The 27,096-nt window shown below is 38.6% G+C and overlaps 1 long non-coding RNA gene across 1 annotated transcript; it reads right to left on the reverse strand.

Moving 5' to 3' along the window:
* Positions 1-3,402: 3,402 nt before the first annotated feature.
* LOC131196215 (uncharacterized) lies at positions 3,403-26,785 on the reverse strand. The gene is made up of 6 exons (XR_009154662.1): positions 26,622-26,785; positions 12,100-12,312; positions 6,436-6,495; positions 5,042-5,127; positions 4,705-4,740; positions 3,403-4,396 (listed from the first exon to the last, which is right to left on the reverse strand). It is a non-coding gene; the product is annotated as an uncharacterized LOC131196215 (long non-coding RNA).
* Positions 26,786-27,096: the final 311 nt, after the last annotated feature.

The raw sequence follows: 27,096 nt of genomic DNA on the forward strand, positions 1-27,096 counted from the left end.
AAAGGAGTGTAATCAATTGTAGATGAACTCAGGATGAAGATCTTTATTGGAAAAATCAAACAATCAAGGTTGGAGACTGGTATGATATCTGCCTGATAGAGACACAATGATGACATTTACAACTGAGAATGGGACTCTTTAAGAAAATGGATGATTTTTGCTTGCACACTATTGTACACATACGTAGTTTTCAGAGAATGTTTATATTTCCATTTTTTTAAATTTAAAAAATATGTTTGCACAGGGATTTACTGAAACCCGCACTGTCTCTTCTGTGGGTTTGATTGTATATGCTCAGCTGGTCTATGACCATGATGACGAACCTATGGCATGTGTGTGAGCCATCACTCCAGTTCTGCTGCGCATGCGCCTCCCACCAGCCAGCGGGTTTTTGAGTTTCTGCCAGGCATGCGCAGGGGGCGGGGCGCATATGGGAGACGCTTGTGCATGCGTTGGGGCATGGTGCATGCGGGGGTCATGCATGCATACGTGGGGGCAGGCGCATGCAGGGGGTTGTGAGCCCATGCGCATATGGTCACACGTGCATGCTCAGGGACACATGTGGGGGTCACATGCACATGCATGGGGGGATGCACATGGTGGGTCATGCGCACAAGCATGGGGTGTGTGGAGATTGCATACACATTGCATTATGGGTATGTGTGCGTGCGTTTTCAGCACTCAGTGCTGAAAGGATTAGCTATCACTGGTCTATGAGCACAGCTAGGCAGCTGCATCAAAGTTCCTTGGGCCAGCCCCTTGTTCCTGACCCCTATCCTGTGTCAATAATGAGACCAAGAAGTGATACAGTCCTTCTTGTTTTAATGGGCGGTAACAGAAACAGAAGATAACTTGTTTCTTTATCCCTCCTCCTAAGCATCAGTGACTAATAACAAAAAAAAATTAGGGTCATGTACTCTCCTTAATGTGTGGTAGGGCAGGAATGGGCAAAGCTACGCAGGCATTTGAATAGAATAGAATAGAATTTTATTGGCCAAGTGTGATTGGACACACAAGGAATTTGTCTTGGTGCATATGCTCTCAGTGTACATAAAAGAAAAGATACGTTCATCAAGGTACAACATTTACAACACAATTGATGATCAATATATCAATATAAATCATAAGGATTGCCAGCAACAAGTTATAGTCATACAGTCATAAGTGGAAAGAGATTGGTGATGGGAACTATGAAACGATTAATAGTAGTGCAGATTCAGTAAATAGTCTGACAGTGTTGATGGAATTATTTGTTTAGCAGAGTGATGGCCTTCGGGAAAAAACTGTTCTTATGTCTAGTTGTTCTGGTGTGCAGTGCTCTATAGCGTCGTTTTGAGGGTAGGAGTTGAAACAGTTTATGTCCAGGATGAGAGGGATCTGCAAATATTTTCACGGCCCTCTTCTTGATTCGTGCAGTATACAGGTCCTCAATGGAAGGCAAGTTGGTAGCAATTATTTTCAATGGACCCAACTAACAACTCAAAAACTGGCCATGCCCATTGTGTGTTACCAGCCAGTCAGTCTACACATGAAAGAAAGCTGTAGTGTCCAAAAAACAGTCTGACCATTCACAAACGCAGAGGAAGGACACACAGTTGAATGGCAATAGGAAGTAACTGACAACAAGTAACCTCTGTCCTTGATTAATGCTACAAGGGAATGGCAGTGCTGACAGAGAGGGGGTGTGACTGGAAGCCCCCCAAAGTAACCAAGGAAAAATGTTGCCACTTGTTCCACTGAACTAATAAAAGAACAGGGAAAATTACAACTACGTAAAACCCCTTTCAGCAGAAGGAGCAGAAAACCCATAATACGACCATTGTTGATCAAACCTGGCTGTCTTTCCCAGTTAAGAGTGATCTTCTGTGCAGTAGAGAACTAGTATTACTCCAACGGAGCATTACACCTGTTTTATTCAATAGAAATATTATGCGCTTTCAAAAGAGGTTAACCTGTGTATGTAAGGACCCTTCATAAGATTTTAGAAGCATTTTAGAAAGTGCTGGTTTAGGCTTAGACAAATGGATGTATCTATGAAAACTTGTTGTCTACTCCATTTCTACAGCCCAAATCAAAATAGACACTGAGAACTGTCTTTACTAGTGCCAAAAGACCAATAAGGGGTATCCAGGTAGCAGCCCTTAATCATGTTATTGACAAAATTATTAATGAAACATACTAGAACAGGAGAAGAGGTATATAAACATTGGGACAACCAAAGCTATGGACTGGCTGGGGATGCTGTCACGCCATATCAAACTGGATAGCAGGGCTTGTCCATGCCACAATTAGAAGGATATGAGCATGAGTGTAAGAAAGAACTAGTAGAAATCTGAAGTAATAGGACACCCATCTCCATTCAACCTTTTAAACTGTTTGTGTTTGTTTCTGAAATTTAATTAGGGAGGGTTATTTTTTAAAATGTCTCACATTAAAGAAGAATTAATTTAGCATGGGGAAGATTCCATTTCCTGTTACTGTAGGAGCTGGTATCCAATCTCATCTACAATAAAATAGCAGCACTTTTGATTTTATAGGCAATCCCAGCATATCCATAAAGATATGGTGTTTTTTTTAAAAACCCCCACAAAACCAGAAAAGGGATTATTTAGTCTGAAAATCACAGTAGGAATTTCTCTCACCTATGGCCTGAAACTCTGTGATTTCCTTTCCTTCCTTTCCCATCCCACTGAAAGCTTAAGAAATCGAAGAAAATAATGAAGTTAAGAAAAGGTTGAAGTGAATGGAGTAGTATGGGAGAAAGTACAGCTAGTCCTCAATTTATAACAGTTCATTTAGTGACCATTCAAAGTTACAATGGCACTGAAAAAAGTGACTTATAGCTGTTTTTCATATTTACGACTGTTGCAGCATCCCCATGGTCATTATCCTCTTTTTTTTTTGTTTAGGCAAATTTTATTTTATTTTCCATAATAATTCCCACAATTTGACCAGTGTACAATACAATCACTTATCCAACAATCGATCCTATACTCAAATTATGCTCAATCAGGGCTGCTCGACCGCCACTCCCTCCCTTAATCCTTTCTACCCTTCTCATCCTTCTTCAACTTTCCCCACCATCCTTCTCCTCGCTTTCCTACTTCCCCTCCTCTTTCCCACTTCTCACTACCATCCTTTCTAACCCTCTATCTTCTCCTCCTTCTTCGCCTCCTATCCTTTCTTCTCCCTCCCTTCTTTCCTACCTACCTACCTGCCTACCTACTTTCTTCCTTCTTTACTCCTCTTTCCTTACCCTTTCCCTTCGGGAGTGGTTACCGAGCGGTCCCGACTTTACACCATTCCAACTTGTTTAATTCTACCATTATTCCTGTACAATGGCAATCAATCAATTTATAATCTTACCCTCCCCCATTTCCCCGAGACTTCCCAGAACAGAATACAGGGTATTGTAACTAACAAACATAATCTAAAATATAACATAAAACATATTCCATTTCACACCATCACACTATCAATTCCCTTCTTTCTTAAATTCTAATACATAGCAATTCCTAACTTCACTCAAAAACTAATTGATATTTTTTAATCTGATACTTATTATCCTCTTTTAATGACCCCATAATCCCTTGCAGTCTGGGCAACTGAATGAAGATGAGTGTTTACTGGCCAGATGCCCTTCCTGTCACCAATGCGGAGTTTTATTCAGCAGATATATTCTCAGTGTGCCCAGAGAGAGAGAAATATCTACCTCTACCTAAGATTGAACTCACAGCCTCTTAATTGTGAGGCGAGAGCTCCCCCTCTAGGCCACTGCACCACTCAGCATCCCCAAGGTCACATGATCAAAATTCAGACACTTGGCAGCAGACTCATATTTACGACAGTTGCAATTTCCCAGGGTCATGTGATCACCTTTTGCCACCTTTTGACAAGCGAAGTCAATGGGGAAGCCAGATTCACTTAACAACCTTGTTGGTAACTTAACAACTGCAGAGATTCACTTAACAACTGTGGTAAGAAAGGTCGTAAAATGAGGCAAAATTCACTTAACAACTGTCTCACTTAGCAACAGACTTTTTGGGCTCAATTGTAGCCGTAAGTCGAGGACTACCTTTTGAAACATTGAACAAGGGATGTGCCGCACTTGCAAAAGGCTCTTGGAAGTTTTGCCAGCCTGCATAATTCTGTCAATATTTTGTTGCCGGGTATCGTTATTGTTCTAGACAAATTGGATTTTAAAGATGTTGAACTTGTACTAAATGATTTCCCGTGATGTTTGAAAATTACGTTTCTGGAGACAGTGTCTGTCCTTTTCGATCTTCTATGTATATGAAATACCATTTATGTAAATGTTTAAATAAGACGTGAGCATTTTTCTGGTGCTTCAGACCATAAGGATAATGCAGAGTACTTTGTCTCAGGGAAACATCATCTGTTGAAGGAGAATAGCAATTAGAAATAATGTTGGATGCATTATTTTATCTCTTGTAATCTGTCTTTCGTGGGCCAGCCAAGGGCGCTACTAGTCTGGAAATAACATTGCAGATAAGGATATATTTTGGTCCAAACATTTGTTTGTTCCTATGTACAAATGGCTCTAATCATGAAGATTTAGCACTTTCTGCCAAAGTGGAAGTGACACAGCCAAAGTTAAAGCAGAACTGGCACAAACTACAAAATAGCTTGTTATATTTGCATTTATAACAAGAGGATGCAGGCATAGTTACGGTAGATGCTCACCAGATGAGTTAAATTGCAAGTCCTATCATTGGGAACCTGTGGAAAAAAGAGGGAAGGATTGCTAAGGCCAGGCCAAACTTTGCCTAATATTTGGAAATATATAATACAAATGAAATCACACTGAGCTAGACAATACTCTAAACCAGGGGTCTCCAACCTTGGCAACTTTAAGCCTGGTGGACTTCAACTCCCAGAATTCCCCAGCCAGCTGTGCTGTGGGGAATTCTGGGAGTTGAAGTCCTCCAGGCTTAAAGTTGCCAAGGTTGAAGATCCCTGCTCTAAACGACTCACTACATGTAACCAAGAAAACACATTTCAAAAGGAAGGAACGTCTGACTTTAGCCATGTGTGCTCCAGGAAGTTGTAGCCCAACCATAAATAGGCCTCTTAAAACTGGACTTGAGTGCAGGATCACCTCTTGACCTGTCAGGAAAAGGGAGAGCAAGTCAGAACATCAGCAGGTAACAGGGTGAGGCTGACCTCAGTCCAGAGAAAATGCCAAGTCTGAAATTTACAATGGAAAAAAAAATACTTCATTTAGGGGTCTTTCACTCCTGTGTGAATTCAGGAGACTGAAACTGCAACAGAAAGGAAAGGATCCAAAACCAGGGGTGAAATCCAGCAGGTTCTGACAGGTTCTGGAGAACTGGTAGCGGAAATTTTGAGTAGTTCAGAGAACTGGCAAATACCACCTCTGGCTGGCCAGAGTGGGATGGGAATGGAAATTTGGCAGTATCCTTTCCCTGGAGTGGGGAGGAATGGGGATTTGGCAATATCCTTCCCATGGAATGGGGAGGAATGGGGATTTGGCAGTATCTTTCCTCTGGCACATCCACCAAGCCACGCCCACCAAGCCACACCATGCCCACCAAGCCACGCCCACAAAACCAGTAGTTTAAAAAACATGGATTTCACCACTGCCCGAAACTACTACAGAAGCAGAGTCTTTGCTATTTGTGAGAAAAGTAACAGAGTTTCAAGATTGAAGTCAGCCAAATCCAAGTCCGGAATCAGGCATAGCAGGGTTTCCAGGAATGTTCTTTACTTTAGTAGGCTGAGGAATTCTGGGAGTTGGAGTCCACAGATCTTAAAGTTGCTGAGGTTAAGAAGCATTGGGATAGAATAACAGAATTCCAGTTTCTCTCTTTCCTAACTGATACTAACAAAATCAAGGCAAGATGAGCCATGTGACGCAGTGGTTATAATGCAGTATTGCAGGCTAATTCTACTGACTGCCAGGAGTTCGGCAGTTCGATTCTGACCAAGTCAGCTCAAAGTTGACTCAGCCTTGCATCCTTCCGAGGTCACTAAAATGAAGATCCAGATTGTGGGGACAATATGCTGACTCTGTAAACTGCCTAGAGAGGGCTATAAAACGCTATAAAGCGATATATAAGTCTAACTCTGAGTTTCTTTCTCAGGCTTTCCTCTACCTCAGGATTACATAATTTTTTCTTAGAGTCCTCCCCTTAGCTCATTCTTTCCTTCCCCCCTTTAACCAGCTCTCCCATGCCTTACCCAAAGTCAACTCTATATTCATTAACAGTATCAGAATAAGTAGACTCCCAGTTTTTTGGGTCCCAAGCAGTGGTGGGCTGCTGCTGGTTCAGACTGGTTCAGGCGAACCGGTAGTTGCGACCTGCGTGTGGGCCCAGCCCGTCCATTTGCCCTGATGCTATGCTGTCCTATTTAGCCACATTTTTAAAGCTGCGTCCATGCATGCACACTCACATTTTTGGTGCTGGGCAAACCGGTTGTTAATTCATGTGCCGCCCACTTCTGGTCCCAAGACTGTTAGAATAAGATTAGAAAAAAATGTCATCCTCCAAATTCAACAGTCTTCAGCATGCTTATGATTATAAAACTTGTCCTCCAGAAATAATTGGAGCACTGCAAATTCAATCTTACTTTAGATCTGCAATAGCCACTATGGCTACCCATCTGCTATCATATGAAACATTTTTAGAAAACTCTAGAAAACCTGAACTAATTTCTGTTGCTCATTCAGTGTTGATAGGTGTTCCTACAAAAATGACTATGCTAACAGTTCAGGCTAGCATATTGGCTATTTGGCTAGGAATTTTAATCATAAGTGATCTAAAGAATGCAGAAAGAGGAAGTATATATAGTAGAAGGTTCTAGCAAACCATAATTTTAGCAAACTTTTAGCAAACTGTTTGGTACTGTACTATTATGCAGATAACGGATTAGACTGGAGTTTTTTAAATCATATTTTAAACTTGTATATTGTATTGTCGATTTTATTATGCCTGTACACCGCCCTGAGTCCTTCGGGAGAAGGGCGGTATAAAAATCAAATAAAATAAATAAATAAAATATTTTCTTCTTTTTAAAAATACATTATTTTTCTACCCACATTGCAAATCACTCAGCAACACACAACCAACTGAACGATATTGAATTCCGTTTTTTAGCCTGTAGAATTTAAAAGGCTGCGTGTAATTGATGGCTTGTTTTAAGACCACAGGAAATGACTTGTCATTATCCATTAACAGCCACTTTTCCAGCTTTTCCTATTTTGCTAACTTTAGAAAAATAGATGATGGGGCAAAATGTTTTTTTCCTTTCCTTTTCTTTTAAAAAGGTATCTGTTAGTTGATCCTCTGGGCATGAATTCTGGAATATTGCCTGAACTATCACATTTACAGTAAGTTCCATGGATATCATCAATGTTTTTGTGCAATTTACACAACCACATCTGGTTGCATTGGACGTTAGATTTTTAGAATAGTGTGAAAGAAATTTAGATTGTTTCCATGTATTAAGAGTGCCATGGACAACACAGAAATTAGGGCTATCCACCTTATAGGGGGAAAAAAGTCCAGTTTTCCAAGTCATGGGTCAGATTTTTGAGAACACATTTGAGAACATGTGATGGGTACACGCACTAAATGGTTGCCAACAGGATACTTGCCTGCTTATGAAATAGTTCTCATGATAAATATGGTTAGTCACAAAACATCCATTTACCAGAATATAAACTAATATCCAGTCTCTACCACCCCAATGGGATCTCTGTAGGTTCCAATGTCTTTGGAATCTACAGAAGTGCTAGATACAAATAAATACGATGTAGAGTTTGGTGCTTTATTTTGCATTATATCAACCTTTTTTCTCATTTATTCATTTAAATGCATGAATTTAAAAATATCAGCTAGAGCAGGGAGATATCTGGCAGTTATACTGATGCCGAGAACATCACACATTTATTCCGAATGATAAAGTCCAACCCATAACTTGGGAACTATGATTCTGTTATTTCTAATCTTACATTCACCATTTTTGTGTTTTTTTGTTGTTCAGTTATATCCCCCTGCAGGTTTGTGCTAAGCTTGAAAATTATTAACACTCCCAAGATAAATTAAATTGCTCTGCCAAGATAACTAACAAAGATCGTTATCTCTTCTTATTTTCATTTTACACACGGGTAGTCCTTGACTTACGACCACAATTGAGCCGTGTTGCTAAGCGAGACATTTGTTAAGTGAGTTTGGCCCCATTTTACGACCTTGCTTGACACAGATATTGAATGAAATTACTCCAGTTGTTAAGCCAGTAACACATTTTTAAGTGAAATTGGCTTCCTCGTTGACTTTGCTCATCGGGTCACCAAAGATGATCACATGAACCCAGGATACTGCAACCATCATAAATATGCCAAGCATCTGAATTTTGATCACGTGACCATGGGGATGCTGCAGTGGTGCTAAGTGTGAATAATGGTCATAAGTCACTTTTTTTTTCAGTGCTGTTGTAAACTAAACAAATGATTGTAAGTTGAGGACTACCTGTACATACAAATTGTCTTATTTATTTCTGTTTATGTGTGTGATATTTCAAAGAGACAAACAACAACTTTTCTTACTGAGGGTTATATACTGCCTGACTTTTGATAGTGAAGAAGACAAGCAAAAGGGGAAAAGAACAGGGGAGGGTGAAGAAGGATTTTTTAAAAAAATTTGCATTTATATCCTGCCCTTCTCCGAAGACTCAGGGCGGCTTACACTACGTCAAGCAATAGTCTTCATCCATTTGTATATTATATACAAAGTCAACTTATTGCCCCCAACAATCTGGGTCCTCATTTTACCTACCTTATAAAGGATGGAAGGTTGAGTCAACCTTGGGCCTGGTGGGGCTTGAACCTGCAGTAATTGCAAGCAGCTGCTGTTAATAACAGACTGTCTTACCATTCTGAGCCACAGAGGCCCTTATTTTAATCAATGAATCTACATTCAAATGTTAATGAAGGCTACATACCATCAGCAATTTAAACATTTGAGGAGCATCACATGGGTAAAATCTATGTACAACAGGAAAGCATTAGCCATTAAGGAAAGTAAATGGAAAACTATGATACCTAATCACCACTGATGCAAATATCGCTGGAGTTCAGAGTTTTCAATCTCTGTCTGAAGCCATCTGATGCTAGGTTATGCCTTTTTTCTGGGCAAATGGGCATGCTTCCTAACCCTGGGCTGTGGAATTTTTATTTTTATTTTTATTTTATTTTCTATAAATGTATCCTGGGTCTATTAGGGGCTCAGAAACAGGGATGAGAGAAATTAGATGCAGATTCATCCCAGCCTCCCTCAACTTGATGGTCTCCAAAGATAAAGATTCTTTAAGCTAAATGTGACTTCTAGTGTTTACAGGTGACACATCTTTGTAGTTTTCTTGGTAGCAGTACAAAAATAGTTGGGCATCATCCTTTCCCTGGATGTCTATGGAGATTCTCAGTCATCCAGGTCATGGTTGTCCCAAAGGTGCTTTTTCAAGAGGCAACTTGACTTTTCTTGTCTTTCTTTGAAGACGTTTCAATTCTCACCCAAGAAGCTTCTTCAGCTCTGACTGGATGGTGGGGAATGGAAAAAAACCAGGAAGTCCAGTTGCCTCTTGAAAAAGCACCTTTGGGACTTTTTCAAGTAACCAATCTATTTTACAGTTGAAGCATTTCCTGCTGAGCTCCCATCCAGGAATGAACCATGTCTAACCCTACTTAGCTTACAATAGCCAAGTACTGCCATCTCCTGTGACTTTTAAAGGTTAAGGTTAACACATTTGCTATAACATAAGTTTTCCAAAATTTCAGTGCTTCTCTCTAATTGGAAAAGTCTTCCTTATCTTGCCTTTCTTGTTATCACTACTGGAAAGGTAATACTTTAAGAAGTATTGAGAGTATCAAAACATGATTACCCCTTTGATATAATTTTTGATAATCCTTTTATTTTCTCTCCTTCAAAACTGAGTAACATATCCACCTAAATCAGTTAGGAAGAAGAAATTGATGTTAAAATGTTAGATGTCTGCAAACCTTTTTGACAAATTATTGATGTTTTTGTTAAGCCACTTTAAGTATTTCCAAACAAGAGAACACAGTGGGAAAGGAGCCATCTCTTTTGGAGAAGAATTAAAAGAAGACACTAATTTGGCAGAAAGCTTCGCAACCAGTCATGATCTTTGAGTGGTTTCCAAACATATTCCACCCACTTCTCGTCTTAAAAGAATTCAGAATGGCAATCCAAGAGGTTTCACAATACTCTTGGTCAACTAAAGCTGTTGCAAAGTGAATTCAGACAAGAAATAATTGATGGTCTCATCATTGAGCTATTTCTTGGAATATATTCTAAAACAGATACTGGAAAAATAGCTAGAAGGGAAAACTCACGTTCTCATGAAATGGGCAGCCATATACATATTATGATAAAGAAATAAAAAGTAGAACCTTAACTTAGCGGTGAAATCCAGCAGGTTCTGACAGATTCTGGAGAACCGATAGCGGAACCGGTAGTTTGGAGAACCAGCAAATACCATCTCTGGCTGGCCCCAGAGTGGGATGGGAATGGGGATTTGGAATATCCTTCCCCCAGGAGTGGGGAGGGAATGGAGATTTTGCAGTATCCTTCCCCTGCTATGCCCACCAAGTCACACTCACCAACCCACACCATGTCCATCAAACCATGCCCACAGAAGTGGTAGTAAAAAAATTTGAATTTCACCACTGCCTTAACTCCATGGAAAAAGCAGAAAACTCTGTGGTTTTCCTAGCAAGATTTTGGAGGTGTTTTGCTATAGTTTTCTTCCTGGGGTTGAGAGGGAATGACTGGTCCAACTTATAGTCTTCCAGTTTCTAGCCTGATGCTTTAAACCATGGCACTAACTCATTAGAAGCTGTAAAGGAACACTTCAGCAGTTTATTGTTTTATTTGCTCATATTCTGAAATATCTGTGTCATATTTTAATGTAGTGAACAAGGCTAGCCTCCTACTCTTGTTAATGCATTGGGCTAAAGTCAGTTGTGGCTGCCACATTGACTATTCCTACAGGATGGAGGCATCAAGTTAAAAATGTAGGGACAGCTCCATTAGAGACCAAACTGTTCTTTTCAGCCACTTGTTTATTTGCATATCATTAACATATCATTAACACTGGGTCTTTATAATCCTTGACAAATTTTATTTGAGTAGGAAGCAAAACTAATATCAATTTAACTGAACTCTTTTATATGTCTGACTTCCAGGCAGTTAACTCATGCCATCCCAATGTTTTCTCTCAGGCCAAAGAAAGGACAATCCAAAGCAGGAGTCTCCAACCTTGGTCCCTTTAAGACTTGTGGACTTCAACTCCCAGAGTTCCTCAGCCAGCTTTGCTGGCTGAGGGACTCTGGGAGTTGAAGTCCACAACTCTTAAAGGGACCAAGGTTGGAGACCCCTGATCCAAAGGGTAGATGACCCACATACCAGAACAATAGAAAAGTTGGCTTTCGCAAGTGGCAGTTAAACCAGTGTAATGAGAGGAGCTGGAACAGCAGAGGTGGGTTCCAGCAGGTTCTTTTTTTTTATTTATTTATTTTTATTTACATTTATATCCCGCCCTTCTCCGAAGACTCAGGGTGGCTTACAGTGTATAAGGCAATAGTCTCATTCTATTTGTATATTTACAAAGTCAACTTATTGCCCCCCCAACAATCTGGGTCCTCATTTTACCTACCTTATAAAGGATGGAAGGCTGAGTCAACCTTGGGCCGGGCTTGAACCTGCAGTAATTGCAGGCTGCTGTGTTTTAATAACAGGCTTCTTTACAGCCTGAGCTACCACTGACCAGTTCTGGAGAACCGGTAGCGGAAATTTTGAGCAGTTCGGAGAACTGGTAGTAAAAATTCTGGCCGGCCCCGCTCCCATCTATTCTCTGCCTCCCAAGTCCCAGCTGATCAGGAGGAAATGGGGATTTTGCAGTAACCTTTCCCTGGAGTGGGGAGGGAATGGAGATTTTACAGTATCTTTCCCCTGCCACGCCCACCAAGCCACACCCACAAAACCGGTAGTAAAAATTTTTGAAATCCACCACTGTGGAACAGGGGTGAAATTCACTTACCTTCCCTACCAGTTCAGAAATGTGTGTGTCATCCACGATGCGCAAAGCCTTCTGTGCGTGCGCAGAGGCTTAAAATCGTTGCGAAAAAGTGACATCATGACGTCCGAGTGGGGTGGGCAGAGCATCCCACAGCTGCTGGTACCAGTTCGATTGAGCCTGTTAGAACCAGCTGAATTTCACCTCTGAGCTGGAAGCCTTATCTATGAAGAGAAGCTGAGAAGATGCTTGGATAAGAATGTGAAGAAAAAACCAGTTGAAGAGATGACCTATGAAGCAACCAGGTACAGGAGATGTTGGGAGGAGATGTGAGCACATTTTGGAAGGAAGGAGAAGAATGTTGTCTGGTTATTGGACCAAAACTGGACCAATTTCATGAGTACCTTAGTGCTTGAGACAATTATTTTGGCTCACTTGAAAAGCATTAACAATGAAATACAAGTATACTTTCTTTTGGATGTTGCTCAGGGCCATTTCCCATCCACCCCTGACCCCCGTGAAAGAATGCTTGCTTCATCCGCTTCTCTGCCTCCCAGGTCTCTTGCTTTAATTTTCCTCAGAGTTTCACAGTTTTGATGCTGTATGGAACTGGTGGTGATCCAGTTGTGGTTGCCTCTACAGATACATATATTTCAGTAAGCAAGTAATGGTCCTGTGCATGTAACACAAGACATTAATTTACAACCCTACCCTACCGCCTGCTTAATATTTGAATTAATAAATATGGAAGAAAGAAAAAGTACTACAAAGTACCACAATATGTAGATAACTGAACATAGGTAACTATATAATGAGAAAGTATAGGAAAAAATATATGTTGGAATTCGCTTCAACAGAAAATTTAAAAGGAGTGAAAGTGGAATGACAATTGATTTTTGTAAAAAAACAAACCAATAAGTAGAAAGTATGATAATTTCTCTTTTCCCTTCACTCACCAACAACAATTTCTTCTAATTTGGAATTTTATCAATCTTTTCAACAGAAATTGATGCAAGACGAACCTTTGGGACTGTTAAGTTGCTTAGGCTGTAAGCATGTACTGACTTAGCTGGGGATCAACTCAGTGAGGCTTAGTTCTCATTATAAACATACCATTCAGCTCTTTAAAAAAAAGGACTAAAGATATATTGGTTAATAAGTTTCAATAATACCTTATAATTCCCATTCAACAGCACAGATATATCTAAGCAATATATATGAGAAATAATTAAAAGCCTTTACACAAGGAATTAAGAAGTTATCCTGTTTGGAAATAGGACAGCCTTATATACTTAAGCTCTAACTACTGAACAAGAATTGCAAGTTTAATTTTGCAAAAGCCAATGACTAACTCCCTAGTCACCTCTTAGCAAATACAACCTGATTACATCCTTGGCCCTCTCTACCAAGATACAGAGATTTTGTGCAGCAGTTGTAGAAGCATTCTAAAAATTTCCTCAAAATATCGGGTAGGATAGAACTGGTTGGTTTTTCAGACATCTTATTGTATTTTCCTTAAAGTTAGGCACCTGTGCGCTGACAAATATTGAAGTAAAATTCAACTGCCAGTCAAGTTTGCTTTCTGCATAGCATTGTGTTTTGGCTTAGGCAACAAAATGTGTTGTGCAGACCATGGCAACATGAACTATATGTAATATGCAGAAGAAAAACCTTTGAATTGTTAAATATACTCAAAAGCCCCGATTTGAGAAAAGATCCCTGTTGAGATTCAAAGAAAAGAAGAAGAAATAAGGCAAGAACAAAATGAACTAAACAAATTTGTAAGTAAATCTCAAATAGCTAGTAGCTAAGATGCTTCCAACTTGTAAACATGTGGATCTCTCAAGGGAAATTTTTAACAAAGCCCAGTAAAAGAGATTGAATCACATGGTGGACTGTTTAGTGGGCTTTGGCAAGGAATAGGGAGAGAGGTTTTGGCAATAGGAGAGCATCAAACATACAGGAGGATTGTTGGCACCATGGGAAAAGCAAGAGAATGTCCATTCTTTTCCCAGTAAATAAATAAATATATATTAAGGGTTTGTTGAACATGAAAGGCAAGCTAATTGCTCATTAAAAAAACCCAAGTCATTGTGCCGATTTTTAAAGAAATACGCGTGACATCTCAGAATTTTAGACTTGTCTTCCACAATGGCTACTTGCTGTGATATGGATGATCCAGCTTTCTTCTAGGATCTCCTGCCTCTGAAATTTTGGGACAGCCAAGTTCAAGATGCGGTCTTAATTTTATAAAAAAAGGATTAATGTAGAACAGGGCCCAGGGGTGTCAAACTCGTGTCATGTGACGTATTGTGACTCCCCTCCTTGCTAAACAGGGCATGGGCGTGGCTAGCGTGTGATACATCTGGCCTGCGGGCTGCAAGTTTGACAGCCCTGATGTAGAACCTCATCTCTGATGTCCACCAGTAATAAATTAGACTTCTAAGAAATAGGACAGTATGTATAACATAAAGTTTGGGGTTTTAAAAATATGGAAATATGGTTTAAAATAAGATCATGGGGTTTTTTCTCCCGAGAATGAATATATTAGCTACAACATTAATCTTGCTATTTGCACACATACTGTAAACCATATGAAAAGAAATGTCTGAGTACCAACTGTTAAGCAAATTCTGAATGTACAGTATTTTACACAATTTTCATTAGTTGAAACTAATGTGATATTTAAATGTTGAATGATTCTTATTTTTCTATTAGAGTTTACTAAAGATTTTTTTAAATATTAATGGATTATTGTTCTGTCAGAGAAAGGCTTAAACAGTTATAGTGATGAGAAAACCTACCACCTACCACTGAAGAGGATTTTTAGCTAAGCCAAAATATTTGATTCAAGAGAGTATTGTATATAGATGTACAAAATGATTTGTTGCATTCGTCAGAGTGGTGTAGTAATAGAACTTAACAATTATCTTCATTAAGTACAGTAATATGTATTTTGTACTTTTTATAGTTGACTCAAGAGTTATAACGTTTGGCATTTCTTAACACTGAACATGCTAGTTAGGGTGTTCAAGTTATAGTTTATCAATCTTTGGAGGATCCCAAAAGGTGCTTTTTCAAGAGGCAACTGGACTTTCTTGTTTGACTTTGAAGATGTTTCGCTTCTCATCCAAGAAGTTTCTTCAGCTCTGACTAGATGGTAGGGAATGGAAGGTTCTTATTTAACAACTGCAGTGATTCATTTAACAAATGTGGCAAAAAAAGTCGTAAAATGAGACAAAGCTCACTTAACAAATTTGTCACTTAATAACAAAAATTTTGGGCTCACTTGTGATCGTAAATTGAGGGCTACCTGTATTTTCTTTTTTTAAAATAATATTTATTGAATTTTCAAAAGTTAAAATACACAATACAAAAAAAAGCACAATACACACACACAAAATATAAAACACACAAAGACAAATGCGTCAAAATTACATTACTCATAACAGCTTTTCCAACATTGGTATCTCTTATCCTATTTAACCTCTATATATAGATTCTACTTCTAAGTATTTCTATAAAGCAAAATTCTTATTTAAATTATTTTAACCTCTAACCTCTATCATAACAAAAATCTCTCTTTTATGATTACATTTATGCTTACTTTCCAGCCAGGAATACCATCTTCCAATACCAATATTCGATAGTACTCAGTATCTTCCCTCTTCTTCATTTCCATCGATAATCTGTCCATTTCTGCACATTCATATATATTTTTTATTATAATTTAATCTGGTGGGGTATCGGGATGTTTCCAATTCTGTGCTATCACAATTCTACAAGCCGTCAATATATCTAATATGATATATTGTATATTTCTTTCCATTTTCCCTTCCAGAATGCCCAATAGGAATAGTTCCGGGTTTTTTTTTTCTATCTTCTGCCCTGTTATTTCATCCAGTCAGATTTTTATCTTCCCCCCAAAATTTTTAATCTTAGGACAGGTCCACCACATGTGGTAGAACATCCTTTGTTTGTGACCACATCTCCAACAATTTGGGGACCTATTTGAAAACATCCTGGCCAATCTCGTTGGTGGCAAATGCCATCTATAAAACATTTTGTACAGATTTTCTTTATAAGCAGCTGTTCGTTAGCTTGTAGTTTCTCTCCCATAATCTATCCCATTGATCCAGATAAATATTATATCTAAAATTTCTTGCCCAACTGATCATGGTTTCTTTGACGGTTTCTTCTTCCATTTTGAATTTTAACAAAAAGTTATACATTTTGGTAGTCATTTTTCCTCCGGATCCTAGTAATATCTTATCAAGTTCCAATTGTTCTCTGTATATGCCAAATTGTTCCTTATCTTTTTTATATTTTGTTCTGATCTGTAAGTATGGCCACCAATCTATTTTTATTCCTTGGTTTCTTAGATCCTGTTCTGACTTTAAGTTTCCAATTTCATCTAATAGATCCGAGTATCTTACTATTTTATTTAAGTCCAATACATTGGGATAGATTATGGCCTTCATCGTTGATATCCAAACTGGAACTTTCATATAGTGATTTTTCTTTATAACATCCCAAATATTAATCAAAGCATTTTGCACTAAATGTCTTTGGAAGTATGCGTCTTACTTTTCCCCTCCCAGAGGAACTCATGTCATCCCAGCTGGAAGTCATGGCCTTCCAGTATTAAAATTCTCTTATTTCTCAATTGAATCCAATCTTTTAACCAAGTTATTGCAGCAGCCTGATAATAGAGTTCCCAATCTGATTGGCCGAAGCCTCCTTTGGTTCTGGAATTCTGCAGAAGTTTACGTTTTATTTTGGCTTTTCCCCCCCGCCAAATAAATTTACCTATCATTCTGTTTAAGTATTCAAAAAACTGTTTCCCTAACCTAATTGGTATCAATTGAACTATATATAACAATTTAGGTAATATATTCATCTTTATTATGGCTATTCTACCTATTAAAGATAGCTGTAATTTAGCCCAGATATCTAAATCTTTTTATATTTGTTGTATTAATTTGTCATAATTATCTTCTTTTATTGTGGAACATTTTGCCGTAAGCCATATTCCTAGATATTTCACCCTTTTTGAATCCCCAATTTCCTTTCCAATACATCGTGTGGTCTTTTTGTACAATTCTTTGTTAACATTTTGGTTTTTTCCTTATTTATTTTAAGCCCCGCTACTTTACCAAATTCTTCAACTTCATTTATCAAGATGGTTCCCATCTCCAAAGGATCTTCCATGATAAAAACTATATCATCTGCGAATGCTTGGACCTTATATTCTTCCTTTTTGACTTTCAAACCCTTTATTGGTTGATTTTCCCTAATTTGTATTAACAATATCTCTAAAGACAATATAAATAATAGGGGTGACAGGGGACATCCCTGTCTTACCTCTTTAGTTATATTAATCTTCTCTGTCATTGTGCCGTTCATTATTATTCTAGCCGATTGTTTTGAATAAATTGTTCTAATTAAGTCTGTAAATTTTTCCCCAAAATTCATAATTTCCAATTGGTTGATAAGAAAGTTCCAGTTTAGATTGTCAAACGCTTTCTGAGCATCCACAAACATTAATGCCAGCTGCTTGTCTGAATGGGCCTCATAGTATTCTAATATGTCCACGATCATCTCTGTGTTGTTTCTTATATATCTGTTTGGCAAAAATCCATTTTGGTCCAAATCAATACTTTCATTTAAAATTTTATTGGCCCTTTCAGCTATTATAGTTACAAAAAAATTATAGTCTACATTAAACAGCAAGATTGGCCAGTAGTTTTTGATTTGTTATGTATTTGTACCTTCCTTTGGGATGAATACTATTAGTGCCTCCCTCCATGTTTGTGGTAGTTTGGATTGCCCTAGTGATTCATTATATAAGCTTAGCAATAGTACTTCCAGTGGCCCCTGTAATTCCTTATAGAACTCGGAGGGGATGCCATCGGATCCTGGTGCTTTGTTTCTGAATAGCTGCCTTCAATTCCGACATAGTAATTCTATTGTTCAACATTTCCTTCATTTCCTCTGATACGGTCAGAAAATTTCTTTCTTTCAAGTATTTCTTTATATCTTCCTCCCCTACCTTCTCCTGGATATATAGTGTTTCAAAATAATTGTGGGCTATTGTCTTTATTTTATCTAACCGATGGTGGATATTCCCCTAATCATCCTGTAGTTGTACTATTGCTCTTTTTTCCTTATCCTTTTTAAATTTGTATGCCAGCCATCTTCCCGGCTTATTGGCATGTTCAAAATGTATCTGTTTTGTTGCCTTAAGCTTTTGGGCCATTTCCTCCTGGGAGAGCAAATTTATTTTATGTTTAGTCAGATCCCTTTCTTCTCTAATTCTCTTATCTGGGGAGGTCTGCATTTTACACTCTAATTCTTTCAATTTCTTTTGTGAATCCAATTGTTGTGTTTTGTATAATTCTTTGTTAACATTTTGGTTTTTTCCTTATTTATTTTAAGCCCCGCTACTTAACCAAATTCTTCAACTTTGTTTATCAAGATGGTTCCCATCTCCAAAGGATCTTCCATGATTAAAAACTAGATCATCTGCGAATGTTTGGACCTTATATTCTTCCTTTTTGACTTTCAAATCCTTTATTGTTTGATTTTCCCTAATTTGTATTAACAATATCTCTAAAGACAATATAAATAATAGGGGTGACAGAGGACATCCCTGTCTTACCCCTTTAGTTATATTAATCTTCTCTGTCGTTTCACCGTTCATTATTATTCTAGCCAATTGTTTTGAATAAGTTGTTCTAATTAAATCTGTAAATTTCTCCCCAAAATTCATAATTTCCAATTAGTTGATAAGAAAGTTCCACTTTAGATTGTCAAATGCTTTCTGAGCATCCACAAACATTAATCCCAGCTGCTTGTCCGAATGGGCCTCATAGTATTCTAATATGTCCATGATCATCCGTGTGTTGTTTCTTATATGTCTGTTTGGCAAAAATCCATTTTGGTCCGAATCAATAATTTCATTTAAAAATTTTTTTGGCCCTTTCAGCTATTATAGTTACAAAAAAAATTATAGTCTACATTAAGCAGCGAGATTGATTTGTTGTGTACTTGTACCTTCCTTTGGGATGAGTGATATTAGTGCCTCCCTCCATGTTTATGGTAAGTTTGGATTGCCCTAGTGCTTCATTATATAAGTTTAGCAATAGTACTTCCAGTGGCCTCTGTATTTCCTTATAGAACTCGGAGGGGATGCCATCGGGTCCTGGTGCTTTGTTATTTTTTTGTTTCTGAATAGCTGCCTTCAATTCCAACATAGTAATTCTATTATTCAATATTTCCTTCATTTCCTCTGATACTGTCGGAAAATTTATTTCTTTCAAGTATTACTTTATATCCTCCTCCTCTACCTTCTCCTGGGTATATAAGGTTTCAAAATAATTGTGGGCTATTGTCTTTATTTCATCTAACCGATGGTCCTGCAGTTGTACTATTGCTCTTTTTTCCTTATCCTTTTTTAATTTGTTTGCCAGCCATCTTCCCGGTTTATTGGCATGTTCAAAATGTATCGGTTTCGTTGCCTTAAGCTTTTGGGCCATTTCCTCCTGGGAGAGCAAATTTATTTTATGTTTAGTCAGATCCCTTTCTTCTCTAATTCTCTTATCTGGGGAGGTCTGCATTTTACACTCTAATTCTTTCAATTTCTTTTGTGAATCCAATTGTTGTCTTTTTTCTCTCTCTATTTCTCCTTGTCCCATATGCAATCGTCAATCCTCTGACATAAGCCTTGGTTGTGTCCCAAAGGTTCTGTAGAGTCGTGTCCTCATTTAGATTTTCCTTCAGGAAGAAATCCAGTTCTTTTCCCATACATTTAATTGTGGTCGTAAATTGAGGGCTACCTGTATTTTCATATATAACTTTACTAACTTTTTAAAAAGAAGAACAATACACATTGAGAAAAGTAAGAAAAGTAAATAAAAGTAATGTGTGAGTGAAACAAAGTGCTAGGAAAGAAACAGGGGGGAGGGAAACGAAACAAAAAGTTATAAGGAAGCAACTTCTTTTCTTCTGAACAAATACATATACATTTATATTTTATCTTCTGGATGGATGGAAACTAATCAAGGAGAGAAGCAACCTAGAACTAAGAAGAAATTTCCTGACAGTTAGAACAATTAACCAGTGGAACAACTTGCCTCCAGAAGTTGTGAATACTACAATGGAAATGTTTAAGAAGAGGTTGAGCAACCATTTGCCTGAAATGGTATAGGGTTTTCTGCCTGAGCATGGGATTGGACTAGAAGATCTCCAAGGTTCCTTCCAATTCTGCTGTTCTGTTCTGTTCTGCTCTGCTCTGCTCTGTTCTCTCTCTAAAGTTACAACATAATTTCCTTCTTTCCATAGTCAACCATTTCTAATCATCAGACCAGGGGTGGGTTCTATTTATCTTTACTACCGGTTCACAATGGGATCGCATGCGCAGATGGTCTATGACAACATCCAGGTAGGTGGGCAGAGCCTGCCCCCAGTTTTACTACTGGTTCGCAAGAACCGGACCGGGGGCAACCCACCACTGCATCAAACTCATAAATCATAAAGATCTTTATCCAACTGACACAGATTCCAAATCAGACAGAAATGGTGTTGTTTGCTGTCCACCAGTGTCTATCTAGTTGCTCATGCATAAGCTTTGATATTGCCTAAGGACAAACATCTACTGTGGCAGCATTTCAGGATGGGAATTTCTTTACTGTGATTTTTTTTAAACTCATGTGTGAAAGTAAAGTAAAATCTTTTCTTCTTTTCCTGTTTAAATATGTGACTGAATCTTCTCAAACTTAACAGGTATCCGTGAAAAATCAAGATGGAATTAAGAGTTCTGTCAGAACCATTTTGCATACTTTTTCAGACAAATATCCTAATTTTAAATTGATCAAACAGCTCTGTCTGGTGTAAAATAAAGGTTTATGGTTAATATTTTACATCTGGAAAGGTTGGGATCAATAGCTCCTGTTCCACCCTTTTAAAATTCAATTTCTTCTGAGCTACTCCTTCACAAGTAAAGCCAATATTCCTTTACAGCAGTACTGATCATTGGAAAAGAGAATCTAAAACTGAAATGGATTAAACGCTCCCATTTTTAATGTTCAAATATTAAACAGATTCTGTGCAATGCTGAGGTAATATTTTTATTTCAGAGAACTCAAAACCTTGTCTGAACTGGCATGCTAAGGAGATCAAGCTGTTCTGAACAATGGCAATATTGTTATCAGAGCACCACTATCATTTTTGTTATTATAAGTTTAAAATTTAGTTGTGGGGAAAAATGATCTAAAATTATGATCTTCATTCCTTATCAAGGCTTTTTGGCTGGTCTTATCTAATAGGGTTGACATTAAGAGAAAATGAAATTATAAATTTCTTCAATATACTTGGAAAACATATAGGTGATATACATTATTGTAAAAAGCAAGATTTTTATGTTTATGTTAAACTATCCCAAAGCTACCCAGATATATTTGTGAATTTGTGTTTTTAATGAGCTTTAATGCAGTTTCAGTTGGTTTCTTGTTTTTTCTTTAATAAAATTCTGTTTTTAATTTTTTTGCTGCCCAGAATTTTTTGGATGGAAGGTTAGTCATATAAATTGGATTATTAAACAAATGAACAAATAAATATTCTTTTATCTTGTTCCATTATAATTAAATACATGCTGCTTTTTAAAAAGCAAACATGCAAGTCTTCTGTTTTAATTTGCCACCTTGGCTCGGAGTTCTTCTCTTTTAATATGGCGATGAGCATGACCTACATATTTTAATTATCATTCATTTGTTTATACTTTGCTGGTAATTTTGCGCAATTTTGGGAAAAGGGAAAACGGAGTATAAGTTTTAGTAAACTATGAATTGCAACTCTCTAATGGTGGGGATGGATACTGCATCATTATTTGTGCATCTGGGATCTGGGAGGGCGTTTGGGAATTGTGGAAGTTGAAGTCCACACACCTTAATGTTGCCAAGTCTGAGAACCACTAGCTTAGATGAAAGCAATAGGGATCTGGCTAAGAGCATTTCTGCTAATCAATTTATCTAGTTAAGACTACATGTCCTGTTCCAGTCCATGTATGCACATACCAAAGTGTGTTAACACTTATTTAGGCATCACAAGCCCCTATTATTATTCCCCAGGTCTCACCCCCAAGAAACATGCTGGTCAATGGCTTTCCACAAACTCCAGATGAATCAGAGTCCATCAGTCAAAGCACAAAGTCAAACAGGCAAATATAAAGTCCGAGGCACAGATCTGAAAATCTAAACATGAAGTCCAAAGTCCAGATGTGATATCCAAAGCCAAGGTATAAGTCAGTGGTGGATTTCAAAATTTTTACTACCGGTTCTGTGGGCATGGCTTGGTGGGCATGGCAGGCGAAGAATACTGTAAAATCTCCATTCCCACCCCACTCCAGGGGAAGGATACTGTAAAATCTCCATTCCCTCCCCACCCCAGGGGAAGGTTACTGCAAAATCCCCATATCCTCCCGATCAGCTGGGACTTGGAAGGCAGAGAATAGATGGGAGTGGGGCCAATCAGAATTTTTACTACCAGTTCTCCGAACTACTCAAAATTTCCACTACTGGTTCTTCAGAACTGGTCAGAACCTGTTGTGACTCCAGCCCCTGAACCTGGCCCCATGCCCGAAAGTGACTCCGAGAGTGAGGGGGAAGGGCCGGTAAGGCTAGCCTCGGGAGCACCGATTCCTTTGGCCTGGCTCCAGGAGCCAGAACCAGACCAGTCAGAGGACGTAATGAGGCTGTCATCCCCTGATTCCTCCCTTCCTCAGGCTACGCCTTCAGACCCAGCTGATAATAATAATCAAGCTTGGATCGGCCCATGCTTCAGAAGATTAGAGAGGCGGTGTCATCAAAGGGAAAGGTGGGGCAGGAGCCCTACCCCACAGGATATATAAGGAGCTTTAGAACTGCTCTCATTCCACAGGAAGCAAAAATTAGCTGAACCGTTTCAAAGAGAGCTGAAAGTCTTACTCTGTGAGTCATTTGTTTGAACTTTGGCAAGCAGCTGCGATTTCTCTGCCAGGACTGATAAGAGCCGTGAATCCACTGGCTGAAGGCCAGCTCGTTGCTCCGAAGTGGGGAAGGAGACAGAACAGAACCTGCTGAAACCCACCTCTGGTACAAGTCCAAAATCCAGTCATGAAATCCAAGGTCCAAGCACGAGGTCGAGAAACAAGTTACAGATCCGGAATCAGGAATCCATGAAGTCAAAACAGATGCGCGGCAGGAAAGCAAATAGTTGTCTCCAACAATGCTTCACTCCATGCATTGGGCTAAGTAGGCACCAGCCTGTGCAGCTCATTAGGAGGGCAAGGTGGCCTTCTTGCCCCTCCTAATGGGAGGGGCAAGAAGCCTTGTCGACCTCTGTTGCGCCTCCCTCCACTCAGCTCTACATGCCCTGAGATTTGTCAGGAGAGGCAATTCCTTCTCATCTCCATTGACCAAATGCAGCTACGATGCTTTTCCACCCTGCTCTTCTGACAGGTCATTCATGCTTTCTGGCTGCAGCTGCATCTCACCTCTTGCCACTTCAGCCAGCTGTTTATTTGGTCGCTCATTCACTGACCTTCCCTATGTTCCTGGCGTCTCCTCCTCTTGGTCACCCATTCCTAGCATGGAGTCTCCTGTGTCTTCCGGATGCTTCTCCACATCTTTTTCCGAAATCCTCAGCCAGCTCTTCTTTGTTGTCTGAGCTGGCAACTGAGGAAACCATCACACTACACTTTCCTTGGGAATAATCCCCACTGTAACTATTGAATAAACATAAGTGATCTGGCGTAAAAAAAGAGGAAAACTGCTACAACTTACAGCTTTCCAAATATTGTTGGATTCCAAGTCTCTTGAGATTCTAACAAAGATGGCCAATCATTACAGAAATTGTTAGATGTAATCCCACAACATTTGGGAGGGATAAATAAATCTATCTCCTTTCTCTTTCCCAAGTTTCCTATAAATGAAATTTAAAAAGGTTTCTTCTATAAATCCTCATGCACAGATTCTATGAGCTTAGTAAATCTGCAGAAGTCAAGATACATTTACTTGTGGAAAGAGCTCATTTTGACATATGAATTTATTGTTGAAGTATGGATCAAATTATCCATCTGGAATGGGCAACAGTTCTGGGCTCAGGAACATATTCTGAATTTTGAGAATACATCAGGAACTCTCACCAAACAGTAAAAAGAAAAATGCTTTTCTTTACAAAATGACTGCCATGTTGGGTGTGGCCAATCACAAAACACCTATCCACCAGAAGGCCATTTATTGAGATTTCTTCCCACCATTTTCTCTATTCCCAGTGGATATAAATGTGATAGGGCAAAGTAAAAAATTTGCTAGGCTGTAAGCTTCCAGGATTCTTCATTAAGCAAGTCTTGCATTATCCAGGCTCTTGTTGCTTTGGAATATAAGTCCTGTTCCTCATGTTGACAAACTAAGCAGGGACTTTATGTGGAAAATAAGAGAGATGACTTTAATAGAAATTAATCAAGAAGTATTACTAAGCAAAAGGACTGAAACGTTTTTTTTAAGTGCAGAGCAATGAGTTAACATTTAGAAGTAGCTTGGACAGACACCTCACAATTCATTAGCATATATGAAGAAGGTGGAGGGATGCTGGATCAGACTTGCAAGATTCTATGATTATACCCCATCTCAATAAAGGAAGTTTTAGTCTTCCTGTGGAGTTATTTTAAGGTCAAATTTACCTAGTGAGGCTGACATCTTGTTTCCTCTTGGTTGGGAGACCATCAGGAAATCCCAGGGAGGAATACTAGACCAACAAGTTAATTAAAAATAGTTATGGAAAATATACCAGCTAAGTTAATTGAGGCAGATATTCAAGGAAGATTTATTGCTATTGAACTGGTGATAGATGCAAAAAAGACTTTGCTGATAGGTATTTATGCACCTAATCAGCAACAAGAAAAGTTTTACAAAATGTTACACGAGAGGTTGACCCTCTGGGATTATAGTTCGTTTATTTTATTAGGAGACTGGAATGGAGTAATTGATACAAGAAGGGATAAGAGAACCTCCTCCAAGAAGATACCTATACATGCAAAACTACCAAAATCCTTTTTTGAAATGATGGAAGACTTTGAGTTTAGAGATATATGGAGGTTACGGAATCCAGATGAGAGAGATTTTACTTTTTTCTGATAGGCATCAATCTTTTCACGTATTGATTTTATTTTAATTTCTAATGACTTGCTTTCTAGGGTGAAGAAAATGAAGATATTTCCGAGGTGTTTAACTGACCATAGCCCAGTATGGATGGAATTATTACAAGGGAAAAAAGTGGTAGAACATGGAGGTTGAATGAAAATCTGTTTAGATATGAGGATAATGTAACTTATTGTAAGAAACAGTTGAAAGAATTTTTGATTTTAATATGTACAAAGGACACCTATAGGAACTGTGTGGGAGGCGAGCAAAGCATTTATTAGAGGATATTGATTTACTTGGACAATAGGCAAAGGAATAATAAAACAAAGGCAGCGTAGGTACTTGGAAGAAGAAATTCAAAGGAAGCAACAGTTATTAATTTGGCTGAGATGGCTAAAATCTCAGCTTTTTAAAAGACAATACGCAGGAAAGATATTTAATTGAATGGAAAATGGATTGATTATCTACAAAACAGATATCAGATTAAGAAATATCAGATTGCCTTTGAATAATTAGAAAGTTATTTTATGTAATGGGAGGGGTTGGGAGATGAAAAGCTTTGGATGTGGTTATTTGGATTGGAAGGGAAAATTTTATTCTATGTTTGGTTTATGTATAACAATACCTTGTGACTGACCCGGGAAGCCGGGTGGGGGGAGGGAGGGGGGAAGGGGTTTTTTTGGGAGGGAGGGGGAAAAAAAGGGGGGAAAATGTTTTTGTTTTTTAAAACTCTTTCAATAAAAAAAAATAGTTATGGAAAATGGTATGACAGTGCACCTTGAATTGCAAGAAAGCAATATTCCTTGCTGTAGTGGCACAGTGGTTCGAGTGCAGTACTGAAGCCTACTTCTGCTGACTGCTGGCTGCCTACAATTTGGCAAGTTTGAATCTCACCAGGCTTAAGGTTGCCTCAGCCTTCCATCCTTCCAAGGTGGGAGGACCTAAATTGTTGGGGGCAATATGCTGAACTCTGTAAATCGCTTAGAGAGGGCTGTAAAGCACTGTGAAGCAGTATATAAGTCTAAGTGCTATTGCTATTTATTTACCGAAGGTACCAACATTCTTTTTTCTTCTTCTCAAACTACTGATTTGGTTTGGCACCAAATTTCCCTGACTCTGTATCCCTTCTAAAAGAAAGGAAATTCAAACAACTAACAATATGCTTTTCAGTTTGTTGGTGAAGAAAAGAAACAGCAGGACTGCTGTTTTGAGATATGCTTCCTTTTTCATAGATTTGAGGTCTTCAATAAATACGATAGAGGTCATGCAGAGCTGCAGCTTTAAATGAGGGTCTGCCCCTACATTAAACAGAATAGAGTATGCTGTTTTAATGACCAAGAGGCATCTGAGCTAATCCCATCAACATACCTGTTATCCTTTGCTTTATAAGTGAGCTGGGTAGAACTGCATTTAAAAATGCAGGTTGGCTGCTTGTGTTTGGTTTGAGGCTCAGGGAGCATTTTTGCACTGTTTCTGGCAAGTGTGGCAGCTGCTTAATCCCAGAGTGATTCGCCTTCTCAAGAAGAAAACGAATTTGGTTTGGTCTCTGGAATGAACGCTAACTTATTTGACACCGTTACATCCAAGATATCTCTGGAGTTTCAAAAAAAGTTCCCCCCCCTTTTTATGATGCCAATAAATTTGTCAGCAACACAGGAAACATTTGGAAGTAGCTTGGACAGACACCTCACAATTCATTAGCATATATGAAGAAGGTGGAGGGATGCTGGATCAGACTTGCAAGATTCTGTGATTATACCCCATCTCAATAAAGGAAGTTTTAGTCTTCCTGTGGAGTTATTTTAAGGTCAAATTTACCTAGTGAGGCTGACATCTTGTTTCC

Source organism: Ahaetulla prasina, chromosome 3 (assembly GCF_028640845.1).
Source record: "Ahaetulla prasina isolate Xishuangbanna chromosome 3, ASM2864084v1, whole genome shotgun sequence".
In the NCBI taxonomy this organism is placed as follows: Eukaryota; Metazoa; Chordata; class Lepidosauria; order Squamata; family Colubridae; genus Ahaetulla; species Ahaetulla prasina.